The sequence below is a fragment of the Eleginops maclovinus genome, chromosome 11, assembly GCF_036324505.1.
Source record: "Eleginops maclovinus isolate JMC-PN-2008 ecotype Puerto Natales chromosome 11, JC_Emac_rtc_rv5, whole genome shotgun sequence".
NCBI lineage: Eukaryota > Metazoa > Chordata > Actinopteri > Perciformes > Eleginopidae > Eleginops > Eleginops maclovinus.
Genome location: NC_086359.1, coordinates 10,488,859 through 10,504,277, shown reverse-complemented (window position 1 = coordinate 10,504,277; position 15,419 = coordinate 10,488,859). Strand labels below are relative to the sequence as shown.

General features: G+C 41.0%; 1 pseudogene; it reads left to right on the top strand.

Annotated features, from left to right (window-relative positions):
* Positions 1-15,419, top strand: part of LOC134872313 (transcription factor COE1-like) — a 74,748-nt pseudogene that overhangs the window by 41,619 nt on the left and 17,710 nt on the right.

The following is a 15,419-nucleotide window of genomic DNA, read 5'->3' as shown; positions in this document are numbered from 1 at the left end:
TTGGCTAAAGATCATGCAGCTGTCTCTTTTTTGTTTTTTGACAATGCGGTCATCACTAGACAAAAGTACATCTGTAAACACTAAAAAACTCACGGACCATAGACCTGAGATTTTAAAGATCGATTTTTAGTTCAACTTGCCTCCTCTCTTTGACGGACAGTATGCGTTGTTTTAGGTGTATCAAGTGGTTTACATAATCTAGCTCATCATAATGTTGTCTGTAAGCGTATTGATAATCCTTTAGCTTATATACAGTTGCTGCTTGTGGTCCATACATAATGACTGCATGTCAGTCTGAGCGACTCTGAGCCGCCTTGTCACAAACTGCTGACATCAGTGTCACGGTTACATGTAACAATGATGTAATGACACTTGTTCAGGTCCACACCAGCGCTGCAGAAGTACACAGTGCAGGTTATTAATACTCATTTTATTTCAGCCCTGGCAGACAGTGCAGGCCTCCTCATAGACATCACACAGGCGGGCTATCTCCGCCCTGGCCTGTTCTGTCATTTAAATATGCAGAGATGACAACAATGACAGCATTAATAGTAATGATAGCAATATGAAGCTAAGCCCTCATCATCATCATCATTAGCATATCTCCTGGGAGACGAGCTGTGATTGACAGCTAGCTGGGTGTTTTTTGGGCTGCAGCTCAGCTATCAATTACCTCTGTGCATATCAACCATCATTATGTAAAATAACTCCGCTTCGCTCGGCTCTGCTCAATTCTCTTAAGTCTTGTTCCCTCGCATAACTCTCTTTTCCTCTCCCATGCATTTCCTCACTCCCTCCCTCCCTCCCTACCTCGCTTCCTTTTTGCTTTTTTTTTTTCACTCCACTTGCCCCCCCTTTGCTCACACTTTCTCCTTGTCTAGGTTTCTTATTCCCTCCTTCTCACTCTCCTGTTACCTTCAGTAATACTCATCCATGGCTCTGAGTGTGTGCATGTGGACGTCTTCCCAGGTCCCCTTTTTGATGCAAATACGGCATGTTTTCAGCCAAAGGGGCTACTTTATACAGTTAAAGTTTTGTGAGTCTCAAACAAACAAAGAAAACACAAAACATTAAGCAGGGTAGAAACACATATCAATCATGTTTTTACATCTCAGTTTGTCACATAACATTCATTGTGAGGCTTTGTTGTGGCCATGGTTAGTTGAGTAACATTATTGGCAAAATAAGTCAAGAGAAAATGCTAAACATCTGCTCTTTCCTTCTTCTCAAGTGTGAAAATGTATTTCTTTTACTTATGTTTTAAATCTTTGAAAATAGTAAATCTTTCAATGTGGACAGTGCCGACAAGCTCTGGAAAAATGTGTTGAAATTGATCGCTAATGAAAAGTATTATTAGTTGCAGCCCGATGTGCTGGAAAGACAAGAATACAATGAATCAGCTTTACACATTAAAGCTTTTATGCTCGCTTTGGCAGTACAGTTTCTACGTTATGCAAGACTTAGTGGACTTCACATATTATTGAAGCAAGAATAAAGTGGATTTCCAGTCATTCTTCCAAGTAAAATTAATTTATCTTCTATTTCAAATTTCTTCTCAGTTACTCTCTTCTTTCTGTTATTTTAATCTCTCTAACCCTTTAAAAATACCTTATCAGTTTATAAACCTACCACACCTCTGGCCTGTAACTCTTAATGACCTCAAACCACATCAAACCCTTTCTTGTAGTTTTTCTAACAGATATACAGAGTTTGGTTTTAGGGACTGTCCGTACACCGTGGACCCAGCCACGTACTAGACTTATCTCTGCTGAAGTGCTCTTGAACAAGTCACTACAAAGGCAAAGAAAAAAGCAAGCATTTCCTCCACAGGAAGCAATACACTATCACATTATTATTGTGATAACAGCAGAATGGAGGGCGTAATAGTATTTCATATCCTTGTTTTTCCTACTGCATGACTACTCAGATAGCGGGCACAGGGCCCAGCAATGCTATCTGATTTAATCACATTAAACAATAACAAGCACTCAGTGTAAACAGGAAGCAGGAAGTTGATCTCTGACAGATCAACAGACCGAGAGGGAAACTCTCAAATATTAGCTAGATTAACTACTTGAAATTACAGATTAGAAGGAAAATGATGTTTAACTGAAATAGTATAGTACACTTCCATGATATCTGATAGTGACAGTATAACCACACAGCTATTATACTGGCCTACAGTATTTTGAATACTACTCAAATGTGCTTTGAATCATATTTATGCATGAGTTTGCAAACAGGCTTCCTCTTTGTGCAAACTGGTGTTGTGTTTTTGAAGCGTGCAACTAGTAACTGATCAGTTACTGGCAGTTAGGATAGATACACACGCATTAGCAAGTGGTTTCACACACACGCACGTAGAGGAAGATGGTGAAAATCATCGTTCTGTCAGAAAGCTCTGCCAAGAAACTTGGCAGGCAGGTGAAATAAGACATCTAAAGGAAGCGAGGAGACAGAGAAGAGACAGAGGAGGCAGGAGCAGCGAAAGCACTGATCTGTTGTTCAGTTTGTCTGCACTAACTGACTGCAATTTCTCCACCTGTCAGCAACAACTCACCAGAACTCTGTGTCTGTTTCGGTGTGTTTTGTAGAGGTTTTTTTTTTTTTTTTTTTCCTCTTCCAAGGCAGCATCGTTATTCTTGGCTCAGTAGAATAGCGAGTCTTTAGGGAATAAGACGGACACAGACATTCAGTCTTAGACGCACTGTTTTTGAAACTCACACACACACACACACACACACTCACACACACACACACACACACACTGGAATTCCCCCGGATGTCACCCTTGCCCTGTTGTCATTGTAACTGTTTAAATGACAGGAGGGTGGTCAAAACAAAACTTCATTCTCTACTTCGTTTGTTTCTATATCCCCCTCTTCTTCTTCACTCTTCTTCTCTACAGTACATCCCAATGCCCCCTCTCCATCCCCTCACCCTGTCACTTCCTGTCTCTCTCCTCAGGTCTGTGTTAGCCCTATATATTAAATATTAATGTCAGTTGTGCTCTGAGCCATAATTGCCATCTCAGCCTCTGAATAATGGATGTAACTGTGCTGTTCACTACTGCGCCAGGGCTAACAGGCAAAAAAAAAACAGCATCCAACCATGGTTTCCTACAATAATGTGGGGCTAACGGGCTAAATAACACTAGCGTGGTTCATTACATTAACATGGTCAGGAATAAACAGCAACTTAAAACAAGACACGTGTGGTTGACTACCTAACGACTTATTTAGCTTAAAAAAACATTGTACTACAGGTAAACTTGATTCAAATTCACTAAATGGTCAGGTTTTCCCCCTTCACAGCAGAAGGAAGCAGAGGACAGACACACACACTTAGCAACTATCAGTTTAAGTATTTTACCAAGGAGTTAAACCAGAAATAGAAGGAGAGTGAATATTGGACTTACATTTATCAGGTGACCAGAAACACTAGCTCCAAATCAATGCTAATGTACTGTCATCTGGATTTATAGGTGTATAATGTTTTCTAACTTGTGAGTCATATCGACATAGGTGATTGACTGATGTGGGATTTTTATTCCCCAGAGAACTGCAGAGGTGTAAGTTGAAATTAATAACTTAATAATAATGACATCCATAACATGGAATTCCTTACTTTTCAATTGGACTTTTTTGAACATTGTTACCACCACGTTTCCTCCACCTTAACCAACAATAACAATACTGTAGCCATAATCCTCCATAACCAAGACTTTCTCATACACATAACTATTGTGCTAGTTATGAGCATATTATAATGCCGAAATTGAGAATTTGAAATGTTGCAGATAACATTAAAAAACAGAATTGAGTGAATCCAAGTTTTTTTTAAATTCATTCAATACTGATGATCTTTTCTTTGCGATTCACTCGGCAGTAACCGTGTAAACTCACTAACATGTGGCGTGGTGTGGCTGACACCCTTATTGTATGTCATACCCTTCTCAGTGGTACATCCCGTGTTTCCTGTCTGAATCTAAACCGTCACTATAAAATACAAAATTACATAAATAATCATCTTGACAAAAAAACCTCCTTTAGGCTACTTTAGCCTTCATACTTTCTACATTTTTGTTATCGATGTATTTGTTCTTCTTTCTTTGTTTTATACCTTCCGCTTTCTACCATTCTTACACTACCCTATCCAGATGGTGTGTGTGTGTGTGTGTGTGTGTGTGTGTGTGTGTGTGTGTGTGTGTGTGTGTGTGTGTGTGTGTGTGTGTGTGTGTGTGTGTGTGTGTGTGTGTGTGTGTGCGCGCGCGCGTATGTACGTGTGTGTCTGTGAGCCGGGTCAGCTCTCTGAGTGTGCTACTCACAGTATAGCAAAGGTCAACAGCGCTGTTATCACTTGAACATGATCGGGCCTCGGAGAGGGGGAGTGAGATAGAGGCGAGAGGGAGAGTGCTCCCCTCCCCCACAGTCATTCAGACTCTTATAATTGCCCGGTTTAATTGGAGGCCTCTTAACGACCAGTGACTGGACCAGCCAATCAATTCACACAAGGTGTCTGTGTGTGTGTGCAGGCGTGTGTGTAGCTGCAGGGCCTTTTTGTAGCGGAGTTGATTAGGCCAGATGGGGTCAAGTGAAGGGGGAAGAGGAAAGCACACATACTGCATTAAAATGTAGAATATCTTCTGTTGGCAATCAATGACAGAAAACGCTCTATCAGGAAATAAACGGATAGAGTAGAGCACTATGAAAATATGAAAAATAACGAGGGATATCATCAGATCAGAAGTGAGATAAGCCAATAATAGACAGAGATGGTTTGGCCGGTGAAATTGTTAAACGAATAAAGAGGAGATTATAGTGATGATTCAGTTTATGTTTTAAGACGCACATATCTTTCTTTATTAGGTTTAAGAGACGTTCTCATTCCCCTTTGCAGAAATAGTGGTCGACTAGTAATCGAGGAATGTTTTGATTAACAAAGGTGTTGCACTACCGTTATTGTTTGTATCTTGTGTTTTAACAAGCACAACATAGAAGTTTCTGCTGACTGCAGATTGTAGGAAGTGGCAGTAGTGAAATGTGTGTCTGTAGCAGCAAAGAAGAAAAATAAACACAAGCTTTCTTTAACAATTTTAGGCTTTAAAACTTAAAAAGAAAATCTGATCTGATACTTCATCTCAGGGTATCTTCGAATAGTGTTATCTCTTTTCCAAATAATAAATCTGTAAATAATAATAATAATAGATTTAATTTGTATTGCACTTTTCATTTCAGCAATCTCGAAGTGCTACAGAGCCGGGAAAAAATTTGTTAAAAGGAGAACCTAAAAAGATATTTAACAAAATGCTTTTTTAAAAAGACGTGTTTTTCGGTTTCATATAAAAACATCTGTAAATTATATTATGTGGAAGAAATTTGAAACATTTTAATGTAAAGTAACATGAGGCCAGAGATTGCTGTGGCCCTCAAAAGTGAATAAGCTGCCTATGAAACACTGAACTTTAAAAAATATATAAAAATCTAACTAAATGTTTTTTTTTTCCAGTACCTGATTTGCTTGATGAGATTTATTTGTACTTGTACCAGTGTGTATTTATTCACCTACATTTCACAGACATAAAGTACCAAATGAACAGATTTAGAACTTGAGTATAGCAAATATTATTGTTTCTTATATGCTAGATATTTAAATACAGGACTGAAGAAGTTTCTCATAAAGATCTCAACTCGCTGCTTTAGTTTTATCATTTTTCAGGCAGATGAGCAGAGTGTGTGAGCCTCTTTTAAACAGAGATGTACGGTGGAGGGTCAGCTGAGGTGGTTGTGTTAACGCTATGCTAGTGTTGTGAGAAGGAGTAGACAGTGGGAGGTCAGCAGGGGTCACCGTGGCTGTCCTCTCCTGTGATAGGCTGTCACCCAGGGGTGAGGGGTCAAGATAATTAGGCATGCGGAATCCAAGCGCCGGTGTTCTAACGAAGCCTGAGCTCGTTAACGCAGAGTTTTACACTCAGACCTGCCACTGGGCTGTGCTGCACCGTCACACACGCACATACACTCACATGTGGAGTACATGTTTGCACACACACACACACACACACACACACACACACACACACACACACACACACACACACACACACACACACACACACACACACACACACACACACACACACACACACACACAAAGCGCTTACCTCTGCTTTTGTTCTGGTGATCCGGTACAAGGGCTGTCATCTTTTGAACAGTAGAGCACCAGGCTCTGCCACGAAGGAATTGAGGTGATGCAGAAAAGTTGAACAAATTTAAGTATTGGGTTTCACTGCATAAAGATAAATACAGACAAGGGACACAATGGGATGAAATTAAGTATAAAACTCTGCTATCTTTGAGAAACGTTCTAATATAATATTTTGTTGTTAGAAAGAGATGCTGATTTTCCTTGATGATCCTCAACAAGTGGTGCCTTACTGATGTGTGCTTTCTAAAACACGACAATAATAGGAAACTAATGTAATGAAGAAAAGACAAAACGCTTTTGCAAACGAACTTGGGCTGGGCGATGTCTCAATCAAATATCATAACATTTAAAACAAAAATGTTGGTATTATTGTAGGGTTGACTTTGGGCGCTTTGGGGCGAGGAATCATTTCCCTGCGAGTGAAGTTGTGTTGCATTTTTTGAGGTTTAACACACAGATGTAACAAACATAAACGTGTATGCATGTGTAGGTCTTTGTTATTGTGCAAGTGTAGTTTTGTGGTTTCTGCCAGGCCGACCAGCTGGCTCACACCAAAACACAACCTGGATGTGTTTGTTAGCTGTTGATGGCCATCTGTGTGCGTGATTTACTCTGTAATATAGATTCATGACATATGGCCCCGTTTCAAACACCCAATGTCAACACTGTTCCCCTTTTCTTAATGCATTGACATCAGGGTTAGCCTCATCTCTGCAAGAAAGATTTCAAAATCTATCTTTTCACATGTTTTTTTACTGTATATGAACTTTAATCGACAAGGTTCTACATGCAGCCATGTAGGCATCACATGATTCTAGAGGGTTTTTAAGAAACATGATGAAATTTGGTTTCACAATAAATAAAACTGAAGGTTCAATTTAAGGTTTTCTAAAACTTAAAAAACGTCACCAGTTTTGTTGGAGTGTGCTGCTTTATTTGCCTTCTTTGATGTTCATCTGTAGCCTTTATGTGAAATTTCAAGGCCAATCTAAGTTCGCCTGGATTTAAAAATAAAAACTTGTTCCTAACATCCACAAGGAAATTCATTTATGACTTTCCAACAGTATGAAATATTAATTTCTATTTCTGTGTGTTGGGTTATGTCTGTGTTGGAAACTGACCTTGAATTCACATATATTGAAGAAAAGCTTTACTCTGGTTCCATGTTAACCCAAATATTGCCTGTCTTCCTACACAGATTCTTCCTCAAGTTTTTCCTCAAGTGCAACCAGAACTGTCTAAAAAATGCAGGAAACCCACGAGACATGCGGAGATTCCAGGTAGAAACCACAACACGTTTTTTTTTACTCTTGTCATTTAATTCTAGCTTTTTCTGTGTGTGGACACAGGAATGTGTGTGTGTATGTGTGTGTTTCTTTGTAAGTAAATAAGCTATCATCGGCTTTACAGGAAACATGAGACCCTGACCCTGACTAGTCAGAACATAAATATACAAACAATTCAGGGAGAAAGAGAGAAGGGTGTTGGAGGGGGGGAAAAAGGAAGAAGGAAAGAGGAATTGGAAAGTTAGCAAGAAAGCCAGGATGTTGTGGGGTTTAGAATAAGATTTAAGGCAGTGCAGACTTTATTATTTCCTTATCTTCATGGCCACAACACAATCAGGAAGACACCACTTGAGCCTGAGTGGAGATACTGGACGCACATAGGATAATGATAGATTTATTACTATGGTGTGTGTGTGTGTGTGTGTGTGTGTGTGTGTGTGTGTGTGTGTGTGTGTGTGTGTGTGTGTGTGTGTGTGTGTGTGTGTGTGTGTGTGTGTGTGTGTGTGTGTGTGTGTGTGTGTGTGTGTGTGTGTGTGTGTGTGTGTGTGAGAGATAGGACAGACAGAGTTGTACGGTAGTGTGTGACAGTATCTGTGCCTCTAATTGTGCAGCTCTATTGTAGTGGAACCACAGAAGACAGCTCTGTTTCCCTGGGAGATAATTAAGGGCTGGACCCATCAGGAACTATTGAACAGAGGAGGATAGACACTACACACACACACACACACACTTAATAAGTGTGATGGTAATAGCAGTGATAACGGGTTACATTTAAGGAGCTTTTCACAGTTTCACGCTTTAAGTCCTCCTTGTTATGATCCGTAGACCCCACACTGTGTAATTCCTCCTTTTTTCTTCACTCTTTCCCCCTTATCCCCCTCATTTCTCACCAAACTTTCTCCTCTTTTATATAACCTTGTTCCTGTCCCTTCTCCTGCCTATCCCCCCCTCTCACTCTCTTCCCTCCCCCCATCCTGTCCCGTCCCATGCCTCTTCAGGTGGTGGTATCGACTACAGTGAGTGTTGATGGACATGTCCTGTCAGTCTCCGACAACATGTTCGTCCACAACAACTCCAAACATGGCCGACGGGCCCGGAGACTCGATCCCGTGGAAGGAACGCAGTCTTACCTAGAACACGGTAACACAAGAGTGTGTGTGTGTGTGTGTGTGTGTGTGTGTGTGTGTGTGTGTGTGTGTGTGTGTGTGTGTGTGTGTGTGTGTGTGTGTCTGTGTGTGTGTGTGTGTGTGTGTGTGTGTGTGTGTGTATGTGTGTGTCTCTGTCTGTCTGCCTGCCTGCCTGCCTGCCTGCCTGCCTGTCTGTCTGTCTGTGTGTGAATGTGTGTGAGAGTAAGCAGCATGGCCACCAGATGGTTGATGGTTTAATCCTATCAGGTGATTCCTGCCCCTCCATCTGGCTAATCCAACCCACCGTGCACACACAGACACACAGACACAGACACAGACACACACACACACACACACACACACACACACACACACACACACACACACACACACACACACACACACACACACACACACACACACACACACACACACACACACACACACACTAGGTCTAATATCATTATGATTCTTTTATACAATACACCCAGACTAAAGCAGGTTGTTGTAATTCAATTGAATGGTGGTAATCCAACACATACTCTTGAAGGAGATTTGGTTTTTGAAAGACAAGCTTTTATTGTTGTGATATGTGATTTAGTTTTAGCTTATACACACTTACACAATGCTGGAGTGACATAAAGCTGACTGTATCCATTTTGTTTAAAGTATTGTGGTTCACGCTGAGCTTTTTGTGTGTGTTTATCCTTGTCATATCATTAGTTTAAAAAATAAGCTCCCATAATCTCATGTCAGTCGGGCTTTGGGATAAATAATTATATAAATGAACAGTACAAGTTCTCTCAAAAAGGTTGTGGAGTATCACATTGCTTGAAACTTGTAGGAGAAAACATGAACACATGTTTCTCATCTTCACTGGATAATAAAAAAAGTATTTCGAAATATTCTCTTTTAACAGCATCAAATTGCACATAGCAGTACATGTTTCAAGGAGAAATTTCCCGACCAAAGGACCAATTGAGAAGGACTCTTTGAATGTGCAGCCCATTGAGAGTACAGTATAAGTGTGCTGTGATGATCTGGACTTGTGCCAAAAGCCAAGGGTGTAGCATGAAGAAATATGACATGCACTTGCAACACAGATGAAAATGATTTGCGCTAGATTCCCTTCCTGTTTAGAAAGTCATTCCTCTTTAAATGAAACAGATTACTTTTTAAACAAGATTTCACACCAGGAGTGAATTCTGATGTAAATGACACCAAATTGCTGTCTTTTTTTTTACACTTTATGCTCTCTTCCCTCCAGGCTCGGCTCCCTGCATTAAGGCCATTAGTCCCAGTGAAGGATGGACTACAGGAGGCGCTACAGTCATCATCATAGGAGACAACTTCTTCGATGGTCTCCAAGTCATCTTCGGTACCATGCTGGTTTGGAGCGAGGTCAGTTTGTCAGAAATCATCATCCTGTCTTGATGTTGTTTCAGCCCCTCAACTGTGTGCCTCAGCCCTCGTAACGTTGGAAGTAATTCAATCTGAAAACATACTTTTCCTCTTGGCGAACTCTTAGCTGTGTGTGATCATGTGAATGTGTGTGTGTAAATGTTTGTCTAAATGAGGTTTGCCTCTCTAATGAGTCCCCCACCAACAAGCGACCGCCGCCCCTCTCTACCTTCCTCACCCACACCCCCTCTTGCTCTTTCTCTGTGGAATACTGATCAAATCAGCACATTTTTATAGCTATCGGCCTAATGCTCGCAAACACAAATACTCACACAAATACACACTGTCGTACTTTTCCCCAGCGCAACTCCTCTACAGAGTGTTTATTTGTCTTCTGACTCCACTCACCGTGTGTGCCGAGCGACCATGGCTCCTTTCCAACAACAACACCCAGTTTCTGTGTGTTTGCGTGTGCATACGCTGGCACACATGGATGGGTGTGTGTGTTAAGAGCTGAGGGGTTTGTTTACAGTGTTGAGAGCCACACTTACACACACTAACATGTGTACAGAGTCTCAGTTCAGTTCAGTTCAAACTGACCTGGCTCTCTTGGCGTTCCTCGGACAGCTTTAATGGATTTTGTTGGCCAACCGAATGTTCCATTTGCACTCAACCTGATTATTGATTCCGAAGCGTGAAAACACGGTTTGAGAAATTTGTCGGTGCGAAGCGATTGCATGTCTGCCAAGTTCCGTTTGTCTGCAGATTTCCCTCCTACCTGCAGATTCCTCAAACCTGGGCCAAGTAGTAAAAGCGTTTTTTGAAACCCATCCATAGAAATGCTGAAAAAGTTAGTGTTTGTCACTTACAGTCGTGTTCGGTTCAATACAATGATTCCTCTTTATCTAACATCAACATAGATGCTGGGAAATCTGTTTGTATCTGAAGTGGTTGTATTGTCTGTTGTACAGTAGGTCTAAGGTCCAGTAACACAATAAAAAACAAAGCATAAATAACATACAGCAATATGTGTTTTTACAAGATTATGATGGATACTAACCCATTTAAAATTATTCAAATGTATTCAACGGATATAAGAGGACCTTTTCATCTTAAATGTGAACTAAATGAGAAAAGGGAAACAATACATCTCGAACCCACTCACTAAATAAAACACTGAAGTTTTGCTCCAGCAAGAACAACACACAGCAACAGTCACAACTGGATTCAGAGTCCGATTTAAAAGAAAAACAGGAGTTTAAATGCATGGTCCAAACAGCAGAACCAGGCTGCACCAAATAAAGATCCTGTTAGAAATCAAACCCTAGAAGTTTCAGTGCTTGTTCTGATTTTTTAACAACCGACCAAACACCGGTTGCATTGTCCTGACGCAGAGAGCCGCATTATTTGGTGTGTTTGTGTACTGACTCTTGGTCCGCCTTTTCCTTCCTTCTTCAGTTGATCACGCCGCATGCAATCCGGGTGCAGACTCCTCCCAGACACATCCCCGGGGTCGTCGAGGTCACTCTGTCCTACAAGTCCAAACAGTTCTGCAAAGGCACACCAGGAAGGTTCATATACACAGGTAAGTCAGCTGTACACACCTATTAACACTCGTGATGAAAATCCACATGTACATGCTATCAATTTAATGATGTTGAGAGTTTTCTTCTATTTTCTGGAGGGTATGATTGCGTGTGTGTGTGTGTGTGTGTGTGTGTGTGTGTGTGTGTGTGTGTGTGTGTGTGTGTGTGTGTGTGTGTGTGTGTGTGTGTGTGTGTGTGTGTGTGTGTGTGTGTGTGTGTGTGTCTGTGTGTGTGTGTGTGTGTGTGTGAATGGCTTGTATGAGTTGTAGTTCAATCCCAGGCCAAGCAGTGTTGAACTAATGACTGTAGATTAGTCAACATTAACGACCCACACTCACTAGAACGCTGCCATAATCAGAGGCTCGTTAAAACCAGCTACAATTAAACAGTCTGCTCTTTATAGCTCTCCATACTGAAACTATTAGTGAAATCATCCAGAACACCCAGTTTACTTACACACACACGCACACACATGCACACACTGACACACCGACACACACCGACACACACACACACACACAAACACACACACACACACACACGTACACACACACGTACACGTTAAACATACAAACACACTCAATGTTGGAAAGGAGTGTGTGAATTCTGATTGTTGACTGTGAATGAGTGTTTTCCTGCTAAATTCAGTCTAGGAACAAAATTACAGAAATGTGGAAGAAAAAGTGTGTGTGTGTGTGTGTGTGTGTGTGTGTTTGCTCATTTTACTCTCACATACATGTGGAAATGGATGGAGGTGATGTGATGTCTGGTATTGATCCGCTCAACATGGCTCCATCACAACGTAATGATGACGTCATTCCGAGGGAGGAAAGACAGGAAAGAAAAACAGCTGCTGTATAAATTCTTCCAAGACATTTAATGACTAACAGATAAAGATGAGGATTTAAACCTGATCAATACATATGAAAAAAAATCCACCATGTATAAATTGTCCCTTTTAATGCTGGCGTCAAGCTCATGAAAGCTTTTAAATCTCCGGGAGAATGCTAAAGGAAGAGATGAGTTTGTGTTTCAAGATTGAGTCATTAAGACAAGGCTGTTAAATGGCAGTTAGGAGGCCTAGTTACCTGAATTGTTGTTAGTCAATATCCAACCAGTTATAATTTTGTTCAATGGAATAGATCCGTTTGCTTAGGATTTAGAAAGTTTGTAGCATCAAGACCGTCAAGCTCTTTGGGTTTGTATAGCAGCAGGAGTGTAGTTATAGTTTTTCTAATGCCATGCTGTACTTACTGAATCTATAGTTGTTGTGTGGGGGGTTTACTCGAATTATTAAGAAAAACACATTTTATTTAGTGTTATTATCATCTTTTTGAAGTTTGATTGTTGGTACTGTTCATCCATCTGTGGTTGTCATCTTCAAGTGGGTTGAAATTGCCGTTTATCAGTTGTGACAGGTAACATTGGGAAAATATTAACCAAAAAGGACCTGAATATCCTTTAAATCACATGCACTGTACAGATAATATATTTAAGAAACACAATGAAATGCAACGGCAGGAAAAAAACTCAAAAGCAGGATGACTAGACAAAGCAAATAGCTCCATCTATTGGAGCTCATTCAGCAATGTGTAATGCGTGATTGGAGTAGCTGTAAAGGAACTAAATAAATTGGTGAATAAACAGATGCAAAATATTGTTCAACGTGTCTTGACCAATTTCAGAAGGCTGAGACAAGTCAAGTTTATTTTTATGGGTAGGTGAGTGTTAGAAGTCGTTTTAATATCCCTACTCGGTAGTTTCTTTGTCCAGAAAAAGGTACTCGACCAGTCAGCCTCCTTCAATGTCCTTTAGTCAAAACATCTTTGGTCTGACCCTGAGGCTAGCCGGCTAGTAATTGGTCCGTCTGGTGTCTAACTTCATCTCCTATTGGGCGGAGATGACCCCCCGTGACCTCGCGATTGGCTGATCGCTTCAACATGTGACCCAGGAAACGCGATCCCTTACTGCGGTTGCCCGACCCCGCCTCAAGGTTGGCTTCTTTCTGGAAGCCGCTGGTGAAAGGTCACTGCGGTGGAAGCTGATTGGCTCTGAGGTTTTTCAGTGCTTCTTAGCTGTGGTTGCCTCTGGGTGTAAGGACCGAGCAATTAAACACACACACACACACACACGCAAGTATGCAAACGCGCACAACGTAAACACACACAAAGCCACCCTTGCATAGGGTCTTGTCTTACACAACTTACCACACACACTTTCAAACAGGGGCAGGAGTTGAAAGTAATTGTAAATCAGGGAGATATGAGGGAAAGATGGTGAGTAGTCTGGTAAACAGATGGTCTACCACACACCAACACACACACACACACACACACACACACACACATACACACACACACACATAATGCCGTATGGCTGCTTCATCGGCATGGTGGGAAAAATTAACATTCTCGACATCACACACTTCTATAAAAAATACAATGGTACAAAGTGACAATCAATAAATGTTCACACACACACACACACACACACACACACACACACACAAACACAAACACACACATATGTAGAGCTGATTTATTGTCAATGCAGCTGCATGAGAAAAATCCATATCTCAGCTGTGGATAGAAGAAACTTTTAGTAAAAGCTGTGAAAACGTCACAATCTCTGTCTTAGCTTTCTTTTTACGAGCAATTCACCTTTCATCTTGCAGACACAGAAGGAGAGAAATAAAAGAGATTGAAATATATAAAGACAGAGACAGTAAAACGAAAGAGACACATAAATAGTGAGACAGAAAGGTGGACTTTTAAAACAAGATTGTAAAATATTGATCCGCCCATAAGTGGATCACACATAAACTGATACACACATGCAGATACACACATGTGCATAGACACATAGACAAACACACAGAAAGTCGCTGAGAGAAGTGGAGCCAGAGAGAAAGAGATCTCATCTCATAAGGGGAAGAATGAAGCAATAATTCAGTGGTATTGAACTGCAGACTGGCCAGAGAATCGATTTTACTACACCTCCTCCTCCCCCCTTCTTCTCCTTTTACATCAGTTCTGTCTTTTCTACCCAGCCTCACCCTTTTTTCTCCCTTCCTGCTCACTTACCCACCTTACTTTTTTAGTTTAAACACTATTCAAAAGATATCCTCACAATTGTACAGTTTAATATATGCACATCAGACATCTTAGACATGCTTTGTTCTCTTTGTCACCTCCCCCTCTTCATCTCTTATGTCTCCCTCCTTCTGCTCTCATTTTATTGTGAAACAGGAGTGGAGGGTCTGTCCTCATGAAACTTCTATGAGTATTGATCTGCGGGCAGCTCTGGACTCTAAGAGGAAGAGCGAGGGTTGGAGGGGGAGTGATGGCGAGATGGATGGATGGATGGGTGGACGAAAGTGGCAGAAGGTGTAGTTAAGTTAGAGGGGGAGGTAGCAGAATAGAGGGAGGATGGGGGAGGTGGAGGAGACGCTTTAATGGACAGCAGGGTGTCAGATTAATACAAGATAAAACAGGTTTAATTCTCAGTATCACCCAAAAATCTGTGAATTGGTTTACTGCTGTTGTTTAGGTTGTCATATCTATAGACATATTTTATTTAGGAAAAGCGCAACTTGCTGTAAGATTGTTATCAGGAAAAGGGCCTGGTTAGATCCTGGAATAAGGCATAATTGCTTTGGGAGTGTCTCAGCAGGATTCACATATTATTTTAAACCTGTGTTCCTGTTCAAATGAATTTGTAATCAACTGGACCCCTTTTTGCTGCATTGATACTATTCCTGTTTTGTACTGTAAGAAACCTCCAAAGAAATCATTAGAGAAACCTGACCTTTTGTC